This window comes from Python bivittatus, unplaced genomic scaffold, assembly GCF_059951505.1.
Source record: "Python bivittatus isolate LINGU-HERP-01145 unplaced genomic scaffold, Pbiv_v1 ctg000330_np1212, whole genome shotgun sequence".
In the NCBI taxonomy this organism is placed as follows: domain Eukaryota; kingdom Metazoa; phylum Chordata; class Lepidosauria; order Squamata; family Pythonidae; genus Python; species Python bivittatus.
The window spans coordinates 2,586,159-2,608,175 of record NW_028277058.1 but is presented as its reverse complement, the minus strand read 5'-3'; the positions used below and the strand labels follow the sequence as shown (position 1 = coordinate 2,608,175).

Genomic DNA, 22,017 nt, shown 5'->3' with positions numbered 1-22,017 from the left:
TCAGTCCCTTCAGACCCTTGTTCGGGGTCCTCCTTCCTTATCAGGCCTCAGACTTAGTTTCGGGAGGAGTCTTCCCTATTATCTGAGCTTTGTTCCTCTTACAATTTTGCTAATTGCTATTAGTATTGAAGCTTGAATATATATAAAAACTACACCTACTCTAAAGCTATGCAGTTAATATTGTCAATTTAGTTATTGATCCCTTCAAAATTAAATTTTTATATATAAAATTTATTTTATCTTAGAGCCAGTTTGGGCTAGTTGGTTAAGGCTCCATGCTAGAAACCAGGAGACCATGAGTTCTAGTCCCACTTTAGGCATGAAAGCTGGCTGGGTGGCTTTGGGCCGGTCCCTCTCTCTCAGACCAACTCACCTCACAGGTTTGTTGTTGAATAGGGGAAAATAGAAGCAGGAAGGAGTATTAGGTATGTTCACCGCCTTGAGTTATTTATACAAAATATTAAACATGGGATTTAAAAAATCTATTTTTTTTTAAGGAAATGTCACAGCAAACAGCAGATTAAAGTAGTTAGCAAAAGTAGTTAGCAAAACTTATGATATGGCTAAAAATAATACTCTAAAGCAGTGTTTTTCAACCGAGGCAACTTGAAGATGTGTGGACTTCAATTCCCAGAATTCCCCAGCCAGCATGGGAGTTGAAGTCCATACATCTTCAACTTGCCAAGGTTAAGAAACACTGCTCTGGAGATAAGCAAGGCTAAAAAGAATATTATTGAAATTAAGACTTGTGTTGGCAGATATACAGAATTGTAGCAGGTGAAATAATTTAAGGATTAAAGGAGTGTCAGAGAAAACTGGAACGACTGATTTAATTACTTATCTCATCTCTAAGATTAATGACCTGAGCACTGATCTGAATTAACAGATAAAGATATTGAATGTGTTCACTGGGATTATTCTCCTAGAAACACACAGAAACCTAGAGATATCTTGGTCAGATTTGTTAATTCAAATATAAAAGATAAAATTATAAGAAAAACATAGGAGCTGGAGGAGATTAAATGGGGCAGTAAGAGAATATTCTTCATCAGCACGGCTATGTTGCAGCAAAGAAAGGTAGGCAGAAAAACTTATGCAGGACAAGATTCGTTACAAGTGGGGATTTCCTTCCAAGTTAATTGTTTTTATGTCACAAGGAAGAAAAGTTATTTCAACTTTGACTGAGATGCAAGCTTTGCTGGCAGGCCTCTGTAACAGGGGATGAAGGAAGCAATTTACAACTTGTCCTTGGAACTTTGGAAAATAGGCTCAACCACAAGCTGAAGATAAAAATGCTGCACTGAGATGCGAAGTAAAAGAAATTATATTGACCGTAATAAGTCCTTCTGAACCTTTAGATTTAGCAGAAGGGGGGGGGGGGGGAGGGAAATAGGGAAAAAGAATTAAATACAATAATAATAACTATGGCTAAGGAGCTATAGAACTTAATTTGGGGAGTTTATTGGCTGGGGAGAGAAAAGGAATCTCAGTAGGTCACATTCATATCTTTAGACCACGAAGAGGGTCTTTAAAAGATCCTCTGCAATTCTTTCGCTATTGTTCTAAGTGGGACTTGAGAATAGGGAGGTTAGATATGGAAGTATGGTATTGCGGGGGGGGGGGGGGTTTCAAAGCAAAGAAGGAGGATGGGAGGAGTGAAATAATGCAGGAAAAAGAACATTAAAGTTGTACATACTGTTTGTAATATCACACAACGTAATGTAGATTCTGTGAGCAATAAGCTTTGAAAAATTTGTGGATGCAAGAAAATATTAATTGCACAGAGAAACTAGATAGAGATGCTCTAAAAATGCAGGTAATGGGATAGCAATGTAGAATTATTTCTCTAAATGTTAAAGTCTGGGAGATCCTATCAAGAGAAAAAGGATTGTTAATTATGTTAAATCATTCAAGCCACATGGGTTATGCTATGAGAAACATATACAACAAATAGTTTGAATGATAGGTATTTTGATAAGCAGTTTTTAGTACAAGAATCTAATAAATCATGGGGAGTAGCCATTCTTTTCAAAGCTGGTATAAACTTCAAGGTTCAAAAGATTCTAAAAGAAAGGAAGGAAGGAAGGAAGGAAGGAAGGAAGGAAGGAAGGAAGGAAGGAAGGAAGGAAGGAAGGAAGGAAGGAAGGAAGGAAGGAAGGAAGGAAGGAAGGAAGGAAGGAAGGAAGGAAGGATTTTTTACCATAAAACATTAACTTTAGCATCTATATATGCTCCTAATCAGAGTAAAATTGGTTATTTACAAAATATTATGACTAGTAAACACACACACACACACAATTTTGTAATAGGAGTGGACTTCAATATCAATGCATTAAAACTTCAGACTGCAGTGTTTAAGAGATTTCAGAATTTAATGAAGAGTCATAGATTTATAGATGTGTGGACAATTATGAATCCTGCAACAAAGGCACACACATTTTATTCAGTTAGACATAAATCCCACTCTGGGACAGACAACATATAGATTTATTATTTATTATTTAGTGTATGGCATCTCATACATGGGCTTACCTTAAATAATAACGAATAGCCTAAGTTAAAAGCACTTTAAAATATGAATGTTAAAAAGATATAAATTCAAATACCAATGTCTAGGCCTTCTAACCATTGAAGCGCAGCATCATTTATACAAAAAAATAAAATAAAATCAGATATCGGGCCAGTTGGCAGCCAGACTCCATTGTACATATGGATATCTATTTTTTTTCTTTTTTTTTTGCAACAAGTTAAAATTCTACCAATACTTAGATCATGTTCCAATGATTATTACCTTCAGACTAGAAGAGATTATCTCATATTTGCTTATAATTGGCATTTTAATCCTATATTGTTATACAACACAGAAGCAAAGCAACAATTAGCTCAAATTTTGAGATTTTTTTTCCCCAAGAAAATAATGAAAATGAAACATCAGTAAGAATGAGGTGAGATGCTATGAAGGCAATATTAAGAGGAGGGTGTATAAACCAGATAAGCACATATTTAAAAATACTATCACAAAAGACAAGTAAGTTATATTCAGAAATTAACAATCTACTAGCAAAATAGAACAGGGTCAGCCAGAATCTATAAACAGATAGTAAATAAAGGGAGACTTAGATGATTTGGAGACAGATAAAATCTCCTCTCAATTTATTTTTGTCAAATAAAGATATTACAAACATGATAATAAAAATTCTAGAATACTGGCAAATAAATTGAAAAAAATCTAAGGAAAAAATATATTAGTGTGATTAAAAATGTCAATGGCCAAAGAGTGACTAAAACCAAAGCTATAAAGAATTCTTTTTTTTTCAACAATTATATTCCTCAAATAATCTATCACTAACAAAAATCAATCAATATGTAAATACATTAACATTCCCAGAATTAGTTCTAGAGGATATACAATTTATGGAATCTCCTTTTTCTATTTCATAAATATTTGAAGTCTTTAAAAGTATTCAAAACAGAAAATCTCCAGGCCCTGATGGACTGTCAGGGGAATTGTACAAAGAATTTTAAAAGGTTTTAATACCAGAATTTCTATTTTTATGAAATACTTTACACCAGGGTGATCCCTTACCTGAGTCTTGGAAACAGTCTAAGATAATTCTGATCCTTAAATAAGATAAAAATTATCAGCAATTGGCATTCTATAGGCCCATCTCATTTCTTAATATGGACTATAAACTCTATACTAAATTATTAGCTAACCATTTAAAAGTGACTATAAGTAAAATTATTCATAGATATCAATCTGGCTTTATTCCAAATCAAAATATATCTACTCCATCAGAAAATGATTAAATATTATACAAATTAGTAAAATTAATAAACTTTCATTAGCCATATATTCTTTAGATATATTTAAAGCCTTTGATTCTCTGGAACTACAATTCTTAAAACCAGTATTAAAAAAAAATTAAATTTGGAGCTGGCTTTTGTAAAATGACTGAGCATATTTATGGACCCATTAAAGCCCAGATAAAACTTAAAAGATTTTATTACAATTTTAACAGGTACTGAGCAGGCTGGCCCTTATCACCTTTACAGGTAGACCTCTCCTTACAACCATTCATTCAGTGACCGAAGTTATGGTGCTGCTGAACAAAGGGACTTATGACCCATGCCCAAAGTTATGGCAGTTTCACCATCCCTGCAGTCATGTGATCAAAATTTGGGCAGTTGGCAGCCCACCCACATGACCACAGGGGAGCTTCAACTACCCCCACCTGAAGAAGATGCTGGAGGTCAATTGGGCAGCAGGGGTCTCAGAGTGCAAGGTGGTGGGGGCAACTACAGCTGGGACTCAGCTGGGTCAGTTGTGGCTTCCCAGGGCATGGCAAGCAGCCCCAGAACCACACAGTTCTGGGGCTGCTTGCCGCCCCACAAGGGAGCCAAAAGGGCAGAGATGGGGTGGAGATAGGTGGGTGGGGAGAGTTGGAGGCAGTCCCTTACCTAACTGAGGATTGGGGCTGGGAGGGATCAAGCCTGGAATGGCTTGGATTGGTGTGGGTACTCATTTAACGACCTGCGATTCTCAATTAATGATGGCAACCAGGACTGCAGGATTGCCATCACTAAGCAATGCAATCATGTGACATTTTGCTTTACAACTGCATCATTCAGCAATGGAATTTCCAGTCCCAATTGTGTTTGTAAGTTGAGGACTACCTGAATTATTCAACTGTGATGGAATGGAGTCTGGTGAGATTCTCTCTTGTAGGTGGAAGCTAATAAATGCAATAGAACTATAACTGTACTATCTCATGGAGTTCTTTGGGCTGAACCTGACATCAGTCTTGCCAGACTGAATCTAAACTTCCCAAGCCAGCAAGCAAACACTGCCAATTCCTTAGGATGGTGCCAGACTCATCCTCTTCACCTTCCCATGCTCATTCTGGGGGCTAAGGAAATGCTTATCTCCCCGAGCGCGGCCTTCGCCATACCATTCCATCACATCAACCTAGCTGCAGAAACTCTGGCAACAGCACTTAAATCTAACAATCAGATCTATGGGGAAAAAAATGGGTGACAAGACATATATTTTATTTGCAGATCATATAGTTCTGACATTCTCCAATGCTTCCCATTCAGGCAGTTGGGGGAAAAATGGCAGACTGATATGCCTCTGTGAATAGCAGAGACAATGCTGTAGCAATGTCAGCCCTCCCAGGTAAACCAGACAGGAAACACGACTAGATGAACTAATTCTACTTTATTGTAAGGCTATATTAACAGAATCCTGCAAGACTGAAAGTACAGATCTCCCACCCTCCCTATTTACCGCCTGAGTAGTTAGGGTGGGTCCTTCCTAAGTTTCTTTTTCTGGACATTACTCTGTTGCAAACTCCTTTCTCTTTTATCTGACTGTTCTTCTCTTCTTCTCTTCCCCTCATCTTCCAAGATCACCCTAACATTCCATCACCAGAGGTTGGGCATTAAGCCTGGGTCAAAGGTACTTCTCGGGACAAGGAGAGGCTGGGAGATTGCCCACTTGTGCTCCGAAAGGCTGCTCCTTATGAGGAGACCCACAAGATCCAAAGAGGTTCTGTGGGCTTCTCATGAGTCTGAGAGCCAAGGGTAACACCAAAGTAATTGATTCCTGCCGCAGGTTGATTGCCATCACCTGTCAGCAGTTTACTTGTGGTTTTGCGCTTCCTCTTTCGATCGCCTGCGCTTGAGGCAAGGAAACTGACTAGGCACGTTTGAAATTAGCTAGGCGGAATGGCGGCTAACTTGAATGGCATGTGCCGTGCCAGGCTGAACCTGCCATGTGGAACAGACAGCAAGCTCACAGCAACAGCAGAGCCTGCAAAAGGACATTGGGGTTGCAAAAGCCCCCACTTTCTTAAACATATTTGGAAGACCATTATTTCAAAGTTAGATCTTCAACACAGCAGAGCAATCAAGCCACCCGATGAGTGATCCTTCATCCCAGATTAAAGATAAGAACAAAGGAACAATTTAAAGGATTTAAAACTAATTGAAGGCAAAAAGCTTGCCAAGAGTTTAAATTAAGAAAATTTAAAATGGACTATGGGGCAGTTGAATTTGGATTTACTGATTTTAAAGTATTTTTAAAATAAGTAAACAATTAATATAGATCTCTGTGGGAATTTTATTTGGGGGACAACGATTGGACAGCTTTGCAAAACAAAAGATAATGGAAAGTTGCTAAAGACTATCCGACTACAGGACTACAGTGTGCTGAATGGGAATAAAGACTTAACAATTTAGAGGAAGAGGGGGAAAACTCCCTCTTCTACTTTTATTTCCCTTTTCTTGATTGAAACAGCTGTTATTAGAAAAGTAGTGAAACTTACAGAAATGACAGGAAAAGATATTACACTTGAAACATTCCAAAGGATCTTTGAGGAACTGGGAAAAAATGTTACAGCTACAATTACGGCATCAATAACTGCTTATGTGAATGCATTATTTAAAGAAATCTGAAAGAAGAGATAACAGAAGAGATGAAAAATAATTTTGAAGAATCTGCAGGACAACTGAGTGGAGAGGTGAAACAACTTAAAGTCCAGGTGAAAATTTTGGAAAATAAAATAGAAACAATAAAGAGATATTAAAATATTAATTATTAATTAATTAATTAAAATATTAAATCAAAGATAAAAAGTATGCAGATAATGGATTATTAATGGATTTTATTTGGGAAGGTAGAGATTGCAATTACTGTTTGTAACTGCTGCAAAGAAGACCGGAAGTTGCTTCATTAGCTATTTTTCTTTCTCTTTTCTTTTACTTTTTCTTTTATTCCTTTATATTTTCTTCTTCTTTCGATTTTTCATTTTATGTTTCTGTAGTTTTTTAAGCTTATGTAAAATTTTCTTTTAATAAAAATTATGTTAAAAAAAACAAAGTCAATGGGGAATCGAGCAGGAGGTCGCAAGTTGCACCTGCTTCTGCCACTTTTTTATCTTCAGCGCCTGCCCCTGGCACTTACCTGCCTGCATGCACTCTGTAGTGCCTGCCCACCCCACCCCACTGCCCACTTGCAGCATCCATACACCAACCTGCACTCCATAGCACCTGCCCACAGAACCTGCCCACCTGCCAGAAGCTCTCACCTGCTGGTCTGCCTGTTCGGGACTCTTTTCTCTTTCCATGTGAGATCCTCACTTAATTACCGCGTGGTACTGGGGTTACAACAGCAACTAGGACTGCCAGGATTGCTCTCACTAAGCAATGCTGTGATGTGATGTCACACTTTCTGACTGCATCACTTAGAGATGGAAATTCTGGTCCCAATTGCCATCGTAACCCGAGGACTACCTGTGTACTAATATAGAAGACATTAAACAGGGAGATGAAAAACTGAGCTTCAAAACATTTCAACATTTTAGGATGAACTGCAGTGATAAAAATGAAAAGCCTTGCAAGGCTTAATTTTTTATTTCAATACCTTCCAGTGAAAATTCCAGAACAGGTTTTAAGATATTGACAACAACAACAACAACAAAAACAGAAAGTTTCTGCTTTCACGCAAAATAATTGAGACTGGGGCATACCCAATTTGATCATATATTATCAGCTGACACAGAGCATATGATTCTATTTATTATGAAAGACTTTTCCAAACAATGGATCCAAATCAAAACTATATAAGAGCCAAATAATTTTATAAATCAATGATTCTTTTACCCACATTTCTCAAGAATAAATAACATTGAAAATATTTTCTATGAAACAGTGCTTCAGCTATGGAAGAGTAAATACATAGCTTTGATAAAGGATACTTCTCCTTTAACTCCCTTAATAACATATATAGACTGGATAATCACTATGGTCTGGCTAAAATGAAACTTCTGAGAGAATACCATTTTTACAGATTAAAAGATTTTTATAGTAATAGGGACTTTCTCAACAAACATCAGATAGAGCAATGAATAGGTGCTAAGTTGCCAGGGTTCTTCTGGTATCAACTCAAATATTTTTGAGCAATAAGAATGTTAGAGCTTCAGCAACACAGCCTTATACCAATTTTGAGAATGTAACACTTAACTACTTAGAACAACTGAAAGGAATAATCTCATACAGGAGATCTACCCCATAATTTAAAGGAAACATGGGACCCTGATCATGGGAAATCCATACAGAAGGCAAATTGGAAGGAATTATGGAAACTGGGTGGATTTACCTCAGCTTTGATGCAAGAATTCCAGTGAAAGATTACGTATTGCTGGCATGTGTGATTGGCACATATATATCAAAATTATCCTTCCAAATGGACAGATTATCAAAAAAAAAAAAAAAAAGCAGCATTCTTTCATTTGTAGTGGTAGTAGTGTAGTAGTGGTCATGTGATAAAGTTATATCCTTTTGGCATAACATTTTGGGGGAGATAAGTACCATTACAAAATAAATAATTTAAATGAATAAATAAATAAAGCTTAAAAATAAGGAATTTATTTTAGCAGCTAAAATAATAAATTGCCCAAGTTTGGATGTGGTTTGTACTAAAACAGCCTTCCCCAACACTGGGATGTGCAGCTACCCTCATGAACACCAAAATATTGGACATTAAGGAAAGATTTCCCACCAGATGCTTACTGGAAGTTCTAGGAAATCATATATTTGAAAAGCATTACACTGAGAAAATCTATAGTAAATTATAGACAGCTGGTGAATTGCTCTTAAATATTTTTTGAATACTCTGAATGAATGTAGCATGCTCAAAGTCAAAAACATGCAAACTCTGGATAACATAAATAAATAAATACATCCATACATACATTAAAAAAATGTAATTGCTTAATAATACCGAATCTTAATCAGAACCATTAATCTTAACTGATTTACTGTTGACCCAGCAGAATATCAGTAAAACTTGATTATAATATTAACCATGCTGATTACATCAAAATATACACTCCAGTCAGCACATGCATATTTATAGACAGATTATGTCTAATACAATTAATTGAGATCAATACTTGTGACTATGAGGTTTCAATAATAAATTTAATGAGTAGAATGGATCATCAGTATTTATCATACAAGCATCAATATTCTGGTTAACATGCCAAATAGAAGATGAAAAATTCTAAACAGGAGCAGATTACTCACAAGGAAAAAACTGTTAACTGTTAAAAAAAAAAAAAAAAAAAACTTCCTGCATTGTCAAAATGTCCAAATGTCTGCTTCTTAGTAAACTGTTTGGCAAGTAAGTGCTGGCATGAATTTTTGACAACATATAGTCTTCAGTCGCTGAATCGTGTCATATATGTACACCGTGTAGCAGGAGTGTGCAAGTTAAGATATCTTCCTTAGACTTTGTACTGTTAACTCATTATTAATCATAAGAAAAAAATATTATGCCTTTTAAAAATTTACTCATATACACTGCTCTTTTCCTTGGACAGTCAGCGCAACTTTCACTGAGTTCACATTATGCATAGGAAATAAATAACCACTATGAACATTTGGGAAGCTAAAGATCTCAGCAATAAAATTGTGCATTGTATGCAGTATTTTAACAAGCTGGGATTCCATGCCTTAAGAGGTCTTAACTAATTGGGAGGAACCAAAGAATGAAATCACCTATACAGTACAATTTATGCAACAGAGTGCATCAATATTAAGAATTCTTCAAAGGCTATATTGTAATTTGTCAGCAAATTAACTCCTTTTATTCAGCTACTTTGCTTTTTTATGGCTTTCCAGTTATAATCCTCACAAACCTTAGGTTTATATTTACTCAAATGAATTTATAAGAAAAGTTATAAACTCAAATCCAAATTAGTTCTGTGTTCTTGGGAAATCTTTCAACTTTTTATTCCATTATGCCATAAATGGGCAATTTATTCAAACTACATTCATGATCACAATTAGATAACATGTAGCATTAGAAACAAGGCTGTACAGCTCTTTAAAGCCAATCTCTGAAAGATGCTTCCAAGTGTAGAGGAATGTGGTTGTAGGTATAATCTGCAACATCTTAAAGCAGCTTTGTCTTAAGGTCTGAATGCCTTCCAGAGCAAGCACCTTTTAGAGACTAAATAATCTGAAATGCTGCACAGCCCTTATAAACAATACCCAGTACCTACTTCTTTCTTTATAGTGTCGACAGGGTTCACCAACATCTTAGATGTAGGTCATTCCAATGTTCAGTCTAGGGAAATGGTAGTAACTAGCAGGATGGGGCTGCTGAAAAGTGAAGAGATTTAAGAAGACAATGGGGGTTAGGGTTAGGGTTAGGGTTAGGGTTAGGGTTAGGGTTACAATGAAACAAAAAGCCTCTGCCCCATAAAACAATCAGATTCACTCTCTCAAATTCATCTCCTGTGATAGGATTACAAATGGAAGAACATTTTAATTCAATAAAACATGTGATTCTTTAAACATGGCATAAGTGACAGTGTGAGCAGAAAACGACAAACCAATATATTTTGCTTATTTAATGATAGTATGAAATAGTTTAGCAATAAACACAGTAAAGAATTACTGAATATGCCTACATTGTAACTGATACTTTTATTTACAGCATTTATAAAGTCCCCCAAAATAAGTTCACTGAGCAGCATACGATTAGTTATTAAACTATTAAAATCCAACTATTGTCATAATAATTAGTTAAAAGAACAGCATAAAGTTTAGAATTTATACAGCAAGGAATAAAATGTAAATCAAACAAAATATACCTAGCTAGTAGTAGGTTTGAACGACTAATGAAATGTTTGTTTGGTTATCAAATCTGTATGGCTGCCCATCTCACAAAAAAGTAACCCTAGGGAACGTATAACACATAATTAAAAACCAATAAATATATAAAAACATTTGAGAAATTCCTGAGGGTCCCAGGAATTAATGAGCATTCTGGAGAAAGACTCAGCATACAGTTAAGTCTTTGCTACTACTAGAAGCGTCTAACCTGACATACAAGAATCAGAATACTTGGTTAAAGAACACAGCTTAAATCTAATATAATGGAAAGAATGAAATGCAATCATCTCTAGATATTCTGTAGAAAGGTAGGGTTTCACTCTATGTTCAAAGAAAGTGCATTGTCAAATGAACTACAAACATCAAAAGGAGCATATTCATACACACAATGATGGTGTTGACAATACTAGGCCCTAAAATTAATGTAATACTCAAGACATTCAGTATTTGACATTCACCTGACCAATATATTTGATGTGATCTTGAAACAGAAGTCATGGAGTATCAAAGTAGTAATAAATGGCTTCAATTATCCTCCTACTGTTGTCTGAATAAATTCATCTTCCAGTCCCAACACAGATGTTAAAGAAAAACAAGCATAAGTAACTATACTTTAGAACAATTGTGATATAACTAACCAAAGGGGAAATGACTATGAATGTAAAACTAAGTTCTGCCCAAGACCTTGAGATTGAGTACTGGTGAATAACAATCATAGAACATGCATTTCAGTTATAAATAGATGGAAAATTGTCAAGAAAATCCAACAGTTGACTATGGGGACAGGTTATTTTCCTTATAGTCATGTAGAAATATTTGTTTATTAAAATATTTGTTTAAAATATTTGTTATAGAAAATAATCTATAGCAGCACTTACTCTTCAGAGTTAACTGCTGAATTTATAAGCTGATCTTTCTTTTGAATGGAATAGTTTATAGGTCAAGTTAAAACAAATTACATATCTTTCTGAGATAATTATAAGGAAAACTATAGGTGCTGACAAAAGAGCTGGATTTATTCTGTAACTCCTCTCAACATTGAATCTTTCAAAGTTTATACACTCTAGAAAGTCAGTTCCCAGGATATCATATAATTATTTTTTATTCAAATTGTCCTTTTCTAATATGGCTAAGTTGTCTAATTTTTAATGCCTATGTTTGCAGCATTCTTCTGTCCATTCATATATATAATTATATATTATATGTATGTATATATATATATATGACTATATATATAGTCACTAATTGAGTGAGATGGGCGGTGATCAAATTTGAAATATAAATAAATTTGAATACACACACACACATACACACCTATTTAGAATGATCAATTAGTATCTTTGTCAACATATGGTAACTGAATGCAAAAAAAGAAAAGAAGGGAAACATTAAAATGTCACTAAATCTTTTAGATCAGATGGGGGCTCCTTTGCCTGAATGGTTTCTTTTCAATAATATTAGACAGTATTTCAATCAGAGAAAGCCAGTCAAAGAGATATTTAACTCCCCAGGCTATCTTTCTTTTTCCATATATCCCTTGGAGTGACAACCTACCCTTCTTATTAGTTATGAACACGGCAGGACCAATAATCAGTCGGTTAACTGCATGTGCCTTCTTAATTGGCTGAAGAGGATCCTGTTGGCTTTTAGTGTTTATGCCTACTTTATGCTGTTCTTGAGAAGGGGCATCATATTGATTTAGCTGCTTGAATTTATTTAGCAAATACAGAGATGACTGAAAGAGGTGCACGTGTAGGTTACCAATGGTAGCCACTCTGACACAGTGCTGAAGACATCTGATGGCTCAAAGCCATGTGATGCAAGAAGAGCTGGAAGAGCGACTACCTTTGAGATATAGCAGTTTCATCTCATTTAGGAGTAATATGTGATGGCATATAACTGACATGGCTTCCACAGTATAACTTGTTGCCTAAAAGCATGAAAAGGCACTGATCAGGCAGGGAACTGATTCATTTAGGCTGGAGTAATCTTTTACAGTTTGTCAACTGAAGTGAATGGGTGTTAGTATTCCAAATCTATCTTAAAAACAAGAAGTCTGCATGTATTTATTCAATTTTAATTACTGATATTCAATTCAATATTTACCTGCCACAATCAAGAGACTGATTCAATGTCTAATTTCTCTCTCCCTGTTTTTCTTATTGGTTAAGCTATTTCTAAGGCTGGGCAAATTCTTCAGAAAAGACGTTTCACAACATGATGTACAAAACTCCTCTCTTTGAATAATTAAAGCAACTATATCTTTTTCCAGGCATATGTGGCTGCTACACAAACCACCTCTTTCCTCTTTCTTCAAGAGTGTGTATGCACAGGCACTTTGCTTCACTAATTTTTACTATTATCATGCCTTAGTGACTTCTCCAGTGTTTTACTGCAACGTGCTCTACATGGGTGTCCCCTTGAAGTCTATCCAGAAGCTGCAACTGGTCCAGAATACAACAGCATGGACAGTTATGTTACACCTCTGCTCCTCAAGTTGCAGTGGCTCCCAATGTGCTTTCGGATGGACTACAGGCTGCTGGTTCTCACCTATAAAGCCCTTCATGGTATGGGGCCAGGTTATCTGCTGGCTCTCCCTGGTTGTTTCTACCTGACAGGAGAGGCATACTCTCAATTAAAGAATATCATCTAATGGGACCTCGGAAGCAGGCCTTTTCTGTCATACTGACTGCCCTCTAGAACACCATACCTTGAGGTTAAATTGGTCTTGATCCTGTTCTGCTTTCACAAAGCGCTGAAGACCTGGATATGCTCCAGGCTATGGATGATCAGGATGTTAGAAGACCTGCAAGATGTTATTTAGCTTAATGTTTTCTGGGCTTATTGTCAGTGACCATTGTAAGATTTTTTTTTTTTAAGGTTTTGTTGATCTTGTTTTTACTAATGTTTTTAATGTGAGGTTAGCTGCCCACAGTTGCATCTGCAAGATGGGCAGCCATACATATTGATTAAATAATAAATACTATGCTTTGTTTCCTTAATGTGCCTCCAATTCCCCTAATAGTGGAAGGTGCCATAGTCACAAACAACTGTAGGTAGCCATGATGACAGAAAAACAGTAAAATGCTGGAGCGATATCACACAGTAAACCCCACCCTTATGTACCTGCATCCTGAAGTCTGACCCAGGTACATAAGTTGGGACTGCATCATGACCTCATGACACATGCTTCATAATTTTGATAACTGACAATTATCAATCCAAGATGGTGGCTGCCAGCAAACGCCGGGCGCTGCCGCTGCATTAAGGGGGAAAATTGTGGGTTTGACCCATCTCCCCCCAGGATTATGCCACCTCCTAGGTGAATTGGGTGCGGAGGAGAGCTTGTAGGGGGTTTTCTCTTCGGATGGGTCGACTCGGGCACAACCCCTGGGACGGAGCAGCAGAGCGTGGCAGAGAATGTGGTGGAGAGTGGCAACACCAGGCAAGCAGCAAGCAGCAGGCCTCAGCGAGCTCTGGTGTGGTTTTGGTGTGGTGTGGTGGGCCCCAGCGATCCCCAGAGCAGGGCAGGGAGCTCTGCTGGGCCCTGGCATGGGCAAGAAACCTCAGCAAGCCCTGGGATGGCACGGCAGGCCCCGGGGAGCACCGGTGCAACATGGCGAGCCCGCTGACTTTCAGAGCGGCGCAGAGAGTCCTTACGGGCCCCAGCGCAGGTGGTGACCTGCAGCGAGCCTCGAGACATGGACCTGGTGGGGTGCAGTGAGCCGCAGTGAGTCCTGATGAGCCCCAGCATGGTGCAGCAAGCCCCAGCATGGTGCAGCAACTCACAGCGTGACGCGACAAACTCTAGTGGGACCCGACACAGCATTTCAATCCCCGGGCCCCATGGGCCCAGTGGTACAATGAACCCAAGGCCTAGCTGGCTCAGCAGGCCCCAGCGAGCCCAGTACAGCATGGCAAACCCCAGCAGGCCCCAATGCGGAGTGGTTGTCCGACTTTGGGGGAAGATCCCTCAGCTCTAGAGGATCAGTTGGGCAGCAGGGGAGCCAGACAGCATATTAAGTTAACAACTCTTGTTTTCAAGAGGGACGAACTGGGGTTTTAGAATCTAACCACCCCCACTTAACCCACACAGTGTCAGTGGAGAGTCACAGGGTCCCTTCAGTGTGAATCTGGGACTCCGTCCTGGGAGTGAGAGTATGAGGATGTGAGTATCCATCTCCTGGGTGAGACAGGAGGTGTGAGTGAGTGAATGGAATGCCCGCCCTGCCGACTAGTGAGAGAGGTCATGCAGGGGGGCAGAGTGTGATAGCAGTGCATGTTTTGGTGGGGGGGTGGTTCCCAGCTGGTGCCAAGAGTGCAAGCTGGTGCGCAGGCAGGATCTTCCCTCACCTGGGAGTGTCTGGTTCTGAATGAGGATGTCTGTTTGGAAGGAGGGAACTTTACCCCAGATTAGGGACCCCGGAGGTCCAGGATTGGAGGTACTTGGGCCCGTAACCTCCGGGGACTATGCAGGGGGCTACACTATTGAGGTGGTGACAGGTAGGGGACGATATTGCGGGAGCTGGAGGGTGGGGTGGGCCATCTTTGGGGAAGACGCCCCCAGTGTGTGTTACGGGTGGCATGTTCCAGCCCTCCTTGCTCATTCCCAGGCCCTGGTCAGCAGATTCATAGGGGCCCTGGCCTTCAGCTGCTGCTGCTTAATGCCAGATTGGTTAAAAACAAGGCCCCCCTCATATGTGACTTGATTACCAAGGAGGGGGTGGACCTGGCATGTATTACAGAGACTTGGCTGGGGCCTAATAATTTACCCTCCCCCTTGCCTTCCCAATGAAAATGTAAATAAAATTAATCCACTGTAATCTCTAACTGGCTATGTTCAAAACTACCTTCTAATGACAAACATTCAAAGCAACCACTGACAAGCATTCTCCCTCCAGAGAACAGGATGGCCCAGACCCTGCTGGCCTTTCATAAGGCCTAAAGACCCAATTCTGTGCCTGGGCCTAAGGTCTCCAGTGTGTGAAGGGACCCGTCTCCTGGTTGTGTCAATGACTGATGGTTGTGATACTTTCCTTGGCTGCTATGTATTTTAATTTTTGTACTTGTACTTGTTTTTTTTATTTTAATATTGTTCACTGCCCAGAGTCACTTGTTGAGATGGGCAGCTATACAAATTGATTAAATAAATAGATTAAAAAATAAATTAAGCAGGTATTCCTCCCTTTGCTTCAGCAGTAGCTTAGCTTCATTCTTAAAATTAGTTCACAGATATCAGTGTTTGCTCAGCAAGGATTAATGGGCAAGGATTAATGTGAAGTGACTACCTATGTAGAGAATATACAAAAAGCATTAAGGGTTGTTAACTATACCTTTCACCTGCAATATAAAGAAGAAAGGAAGGAAGAAAAACTGGTGGACATTATCACCTCCACAACCCTGTCAACATCTATTTCACAGGAAAAGTATATACACAGGTGAGCATTGCTGAATTCAGCACTATGAGGTCTGTAACCATACAAATTCTAAATAAATGCATTAAGACAGCCAGTTACCATTTCAGGAAACCATGGGGAAGGAGTAGGGTGAAGTGACATACAAATATTAACATAGAAGATCTTAAGAATTTCTCTACTGAAATCCTTTTTACTGGGTCAGAAGGCAATCATTTCAATTATGATAAAAAGATACATCTTCTACAGCAACAGATGTGGGAACTAGAAAATGCGGTATGGATTTGAAACTTAGAAAGTGTACTAGGACAGACTGACAGTCTTGACATTGAAGATTTCTTTGTACAACATTATCAAGATCTTCCTAAAGGTTAATGTATATGTCAATATGAACATGACATGTACTCAAAGATTCTTTATAATAGGAACTCTCCATCCATCACAGACCACATGCCATTTTGATAAGAAGCCACACACAACATTTTAAAGAAATTTCAGCCGCAGTTTTATACACGCTTACCTGGGAGCAAGTTCCATTGAGTAAATTTGTGAGTAGATACACATAGGATTATGTCATTAGAATGATTCATCCCACAGCTAAAATTCTGCACTTTTAAAAGATGTGAAATTATTCTCTAAATAGCTTTTCAGCAACGGGGAGACCGGTAATACAGATTAGTAGCAGGGAAGATATATGTAGGTATAGGTACATACTTACAGAGACAGAAGATCCTGCATAATGTAATCATCAGATTTCATTTAGTGTCCCCACCTTCCCAATTACAACCAAAACTGCAATAAATATATCATTTGTATCCCATCAACAGTTCAATTAACTGCCCTACAATAAGCTTATCTACTGCTTTATATATGTTAATTAAAAGTTAAGTAAGACATTAGAAATATCTACTAATAGATACATTAACAAAATCTTACCAATAAAAGTTTCTAAATGCTATCCATGAACATGCTAATATTAATCAATATAGAATTATCCCCAATGTACAAATTTTGCATGGTTTTAAAGCAATATTTATTCTAAGGTATAGATTCGGGTTCAAAATATATATGCAATGTAACAATGTACTCATTGAAAATACCAAAAGACTAAGCTTGTTTTCATGGTTATTGTCTTATAAAGATGCAATGGTAAACATTATGTGCTTATTCTCAATGGATATAATCAGCAGTTTAACTGAATAATTTTAGACACTGGACTTAGTATCTTATGTGGGGAGAACTGTATCAGTGAAATCTATACTTCCTTTTATTATTAGGCATAAAATATAACACTTATAGGTCTGCAGAAGCAACACAAACATAGAATCATAGCTTATGAAAGGCCTTTAGAGATAATAAAATCTAAACTCTTATCCAATAAAGGACCTACAATGAAAGTACAGATGGTTGCAAGAAAGTTGCAGTTGAAATATCTTCAGCAAAGCAGAATTCAGAATCTTCTTCCTGAGGCAAACAGTTTTAGAAGCCCAGAGTCACTTAGCCAGTGACTGGCAAATATTGCAGTTCTTGGGCCCAGCTCTGAGATCTTTATAGAACTGTCTTCTATTACCTCTGATTCTCTAAGTCTGGGCTCTGAAATGTGTTTTGAGAATCAAAACCTGCTGCATAAATTAATTTTTTACTTGGGAAGAATAAGCTTGTTGTTTGCGCATCTTTTCAATTGACAAGTCTATCCTTTCCCCAGGCTTGTCTCACTTCCTTCTGTATGCAGATGCTACAATTCTCCTCTCTGACACAGCTGCTAGCCTGAGAAGAGCTTTGTGGGCTACATACATGGAAAACAGATGGGAAAACCTATTAAACATGTGACTGCCTCAGTAGCAATATTGATGTCAAGAACTTGGATTAAAAAACAAGCAATGTTATAGTTTATGTGTACTGTTCCCTACAGAATTTGGATATCTGATATCTCAAGAATGAGAGAAAAAATGCAAAAAGTATACTGCATTGGGATGGGAGTGGGTAAAAGCATATTTGGAAGCACAAATGGGAAATTTTAATTGAATGAATAGAAGTAGCCACAGAAAACTCATACTTTGCACAGAATTATATTTTTTAAAAAATGAGTAACTTCTCTTGTATCCTTTATGGAAAAAACTCTTGATTGTGTCTATAGAAACATATCAAATTGTGTCCATTATTTGAATTGCTGTTATATTAAGACATTTTATCAACTTTTTTTTTTGATATGGTTAGATGACTAAATCAATAAAGTTTCTTAATCTGTTATATTGAAACACAAGTATCTGAAGAAGAAAGGAATGAAATGATGATTTATGAATTTGAAAATTAAGACAGATTTGGATTAAATGAGGGGCTGAAGGGACTTCTATAGCATCTAAGGGGAAGGAGAGACAATAAGATTATAACTCTATGTTGAAAAGAAGGTTGGAAGCCATTCATATATTTCTTACCTTTAGGGTGGATTTTTTTTTTCATTTCTTGCACTTTCTTCTTGCTCTCTTCCTTTCCTTTTTTTTTTTAATTTGTCTTTCACTGTCTATGAAAAAAATCTTAATAAATATAAATTAAAAAAAAGAAATGCAAATATCTTCACATGTTATTTATTTGAATCTGCTTAATTTAGTGCCCCTGGAGAAACATTAGTCAAGAACGTATTTTTATCTTTTGTTTCTCATTTCTATAGTTAACTTTATTTTTTATATGTGTAAGATATTTAGGTTTAACTGATTACACTGGTGAATATTGTAAGAAAAAAAACTCATGCTCTGCAATGATCTAAGTGGATATGTATACAGAAAAATGGGAAAAAGTTAAAGGAAGGAGTAAATCAGTCTGTTTCTGGTCCATGTTACTTAACTGAATATAAGTCAATATATAGTTGAGGCAAGGAGAGACAACAGAAATATATTTTTTTCTGAATTTTCATATAGTGCCAAGTCAATTTAAGCAATCACATCAACCAAAATATCCCAGAGATATTTTATTTGGATAAAATCTCCTAATATGATTTGTTTATTCCATCACAATCCACAGCACCTCAGAAAAGTCAGGAAAATAACTGATCAATTTTGAAATTAGATTTTGTGGCTATAAAGTAAAACAAAAATATAAACAAATCAAAACATATCCCACAAACAATAAAAGGAGCAATTTTATATATAAATGAATACCCAGGGATATCTATAATAAATGCAAAACTTGGATAATTGAGTCAAGAAATAAGATCAGCAGATCACTTAAAAGAAATTGCAAATTAGTCATTGATACAATGTAAATATATGCTGAATGCAAAAATATTAAAATAATGTTGGTTTTGACTAAAGTCCTAACTAGTCCCTGATTCTGCTCTCATAGTAGGTAATCAGATCCCAGTGACAAGAGCCTCAAGTAAGATACGAATTAAATATCCTGCTGCCTCCTTTATTTCAATAAACTTGGATTTGACAGACAAAATGATACAAAGTTTGCACAGAAACTGAATGAATAATGTCTTTTCATTGTACAGGACTATTTTCATTATAAAGAATGCAGAGAATGCAGAGTAGTGCCTAAACAGTATTTTTCTACAGCTGTGCAAATCCTTTGAAAGAAGTGCTTCAGAACATGTGGGTGTGTCTTCTGGAGAAAAAATGGCAAACTGAAGGCAGCTCCATGAATAGCAGTGTAGACCAGCTGTTCGTAATTCCTCTGCACAAGGGGGGGAATTGAGATCACCCACAAGTGCTCCAGACAGGTGCTCCCCACGAGGAGACTGCAAGACAGTGGTCTCCAGAAGGCTTAGAGCTCTGGGAGATGAGGGAATAGCCAACTTGCTCAAACCATAGTCGACGCCTTCAAAAAGGACACTGGGTTCGCATATTTCTTTTGCTAATCACTTTCAAAAACTGCTTGTTAATTGTTTTTCAGCTTTTAGGAACCTTTGGATCAACAAGTTTTACAGCACCAGGTGACTCTCCTTCAATCCTTAGTGAAAGAAATTTTGAATACAAGTTTAAGGACTTTAAAAAACATCTTTTTTTCCCCTTTTTTTAATAAGAAGCAAAAAGGTGATTAAACTTTGATTTTAGAAAGTTACAAATGGACTTTTTCCAGTCCTGCCTGCTGCTTTGAAAACTCATCTCAGATTCACCCATTCTTAGTATTTTCAGAAACAGTCAGAAAATTACCGTATTTTTCCAACTATAAGACAATACTTTTTTCTAAAATCCTTACCTTAAAAACTGAAGGGCGTCTTATTCAAGGAAGTCAGCCGAGAATCACGGTTGTAAAACTGCCAAACTTTGTTTCTGCAGAGAGGCTTCTTCCTATTGCTAGCCTCCAATCACGAGTGAAATAGCTTGTCTCCCAAACAGACTTCCTCCAATCACGAGCCTGATGTAACTGATGTCAGCTGATGCTGAACAAACCAATTAGAGGAAGGCTGTTTGCAGAGACAAGCTATCTGCAGTTTCACTCGTGCTTGAATGTAATCAAAAGAGCCTGGAAATAGAGCTGCAGAGAGACGGTTTCGACCTCCTCCCACCGAGTGCATCAGGTAAATGTTAACTAATTACTAAAGAAAAATGTGTTCTGCACTATCTTTAAAATATTGATTTTTTAATTTTGGGTTAGAAAAGTGGGGGTCGTCTTGTACATGGGGGTGTCTTATTGTCGGAAAAATACGGTAACCAAGCAGTGATGACAAGAGGTAAAGATATAGATGTATTAACAAACTGAAAATATACACATTAACAGTTACAGAAGGTTCTAAAAATCTGTTAAAAGTTTCATGAGGATAATCCTGTTCAGAGGCTTTCCTCTCTAAGTAAACATGAATTTCCTGCAGATACTTTCTTAAAGTCATGTGAGATATAGCTGAGGTTAGCTCCAGTAGCTGCATACAAAATGAGCGTAACCGGTCTACTAACTAACATAGTGGAGGTGAAATTCTGGATTTGGCAATGCTTATACCAAGGAATTGTTGTAAACATTGAAAAGGATAAATTCCAAGATGCCTCCCTGTTTCACACCATTTTGGACTAAGCATTGAAGGGGAGAGAGAAGGATGCTTTCAAGTCCTACAACAGACCTACACAGATTTATTTTCATAATTAGGATGAGAACACATCAGCAACATAAAATTTGTCTCAAGAATCAATCAACATTTGTCTTTTAACAACTCAGCTGAAATTAAGTCTTCTCTGTAGCTCATTTTTAATTGTAAAATGAGTTTGGCAGTCTCAGATGGGAATAGAGGAGGCCTATTTGCAATAATAGAACTGTCCCATACAATTTGCTTGTCTTAGTTGGGAATATTGAGGGTTCCTGAGCTATAAAAGATGAGATCTTGGGTATGGTGGCAAAAACAGTGATTTTCAATGGTGGCCCCTACTTTATGGAACAGACTCCCTCTGGTGGCCTTTTGTAAAGGGACTCCCTCCCTCCCAACTCTGGTGGTCTTTTGTAAAGCTGCCAAGACAGAAATTTTCATCAAGGCTTGTGAAAGTTGATATTCCCCAATATAGGTTGGTATCATCATACTCTAACAATTATTACTGATTGTTTTTATATTGAATTTGTACTGCAGCTTTTAAATTTTTGTGAGTTATGTTTTAGCACAACCAGGAGCTGTATGATTTTGGTGGTAGATAAATGAAATACAGAAGGAAATAAATGAATTCAGTAGCATCACTAAAACATGAACATATTCAGCCCAGAGCTCAGTAGAAATGATACTATGTGGCTAAGCAGACTTTTGGAGAAAACAAGTACTACAAAGTTCCAGAAAGCAGAGGAATTATTTGCTTTTACTATCTGGATTAACTTTCTGCAATTATACAGTTAATTGTACAATTATACACAATTATAAAATCCAACCATTTTATTCTTTATATACAGGTTTCCCAATCTTAAATCAGTTGTTGCCGAAGATTATTAGAGGTAAGCAACTTTC

General features: G+C 37.2%; 1 protein-coding gene across 1 annotated transcript in view; it reads right to left on the bottom strand.

Annotated features, from left to right (window-relative positions):
* Positions 1–22,017, bottom strand: part of TAFA5 (TAFA chemokine like family member 5) — a 321,678-nt gene that overhangs the window by 260,474 nt on the left and 39,187 nt on the right.